Below are 1442 nucleotides of genomic sequence, written 5' to 3'. Positions count from 1 at the left end.
CCCGTTTCGTGGACTATTACTCACCATTTTGGGTCCCGTAGTAATTTCCACGACTAACAAATCCCAGGTGCGTTTACGTGTCGGCCGTCAACACTCACAGTTTTGGCCGATTCTGTCTCGTTTCGTGGACTATTACTCACTATTCTGGGGTCCCGAAGTGACTTCCACGATTAACGAACCCCGGGGTGCAATTAAGAGTCGGTCATCAACACTCACAGTTTTGGCTGATTCTGGCCCATTTCATGGACCATTAATCACTATTTTGGGGTCCCTGAGTGATTTCCACGAACAAACCCCGGTGTGCATTTACGTGTCGGACATCAACACTCACCGTTTTGGCCGATTATGGCTCTTTTCATGGACTATTTCTCACCGTTTTGGGGTCCCAGAATGATTCCACGATTAACAAACCCGGGGTGCGTTTATGTGTCTGTTACCAACACTCATAGTTTTGGCTGATTCCGGCCCGTTTCGTGGACTATTACACACTGTTTTTGGGTCCCGGAGTGATTTCCACGATTAAAGAACCCCGGGGAGCATTTACGTGTCGGTAGTCAACTCTTACAGTTTTGGCCGATGTTGGCCCGTTTCATGGACTATTACTCACTGTTTTTGGGGTCCCGGAGTGATTCTATGATTAACAAACCCGGGGTGCGTTTATGTCCGTCATCAACACTCACAGTTTTGGCCGATTTTGGCCCATTTCGTGGACTATTACTCACTATTTTGGGGTCCCAGAGTGATTTCCACGATTAGCGACCCCAGGGTGCGTTTACCCGTCGGTCATCAACACTCACATTTTTGGCCGATTCTGGCCCGTTTCATGGACTATTACTCACTATTTTGGGGTCCCAAAGCGATTTCCATGGTTGTTGATCCCCAATGTGCACTTACGTGTCGGTCATCAACACTCACAGTTTTGGGTTCCCGGAGTGATTTCACGATTAACGAATCCCAGGATGCGTTTACGTGTCAGCCATCAACAATCACAGTTTTGGGCGATTCTGCCCCGTTTCATGGACTATTACTCACTTTTTTGGGGTCCCGAAGTGATTTCCACGATTAGCGAACCCCGAGGTGCATTTACGTGTTGGTCATCAACACTCACTTTTTTGGCCGATTATGCCCTGTTTCATGGACTATTACTCACCGTTTGGGGTCCCAAAGCGATTTTCATGGTTGTTGAACCCCAATGTGCATTTATGTGTCGGTGCTCAACACTCACAGTTTTGGCCAATTATGGCCCGTTTCATGGACTATTACTCACAGTTTTGGGGTCCCATAGTGATTACCATGATTAACAAACTCCGGGGTGCATTTACATGTCGGTCATCAACACTACAGTTTTGGCCGATTCTGGCCCGTTTCATGGACTGTTACTCACCATTTTTGGGGTCCCGTAGTGAATTCCACGACTAACGAATCCCGGGATGCGTTTACGT

This window comes from Triticum aestivum, chromosome 5B, assembly GCF_018294505.1.
Source record: "Triticum aestivum cultivar Chinese Spring chromosome 5B, IWGSC CS RefSeq v2.1, whole genome shotgun sequence".
Lineage (NCBI taxonomy): Eukaryota > Viridiplantae > Streptophyta > Magnoliopsida > Poales > Poaceae > Triticum > Triticum aestivum.
Note: the sequence above shows the minus strand (reverse complement) of the source record.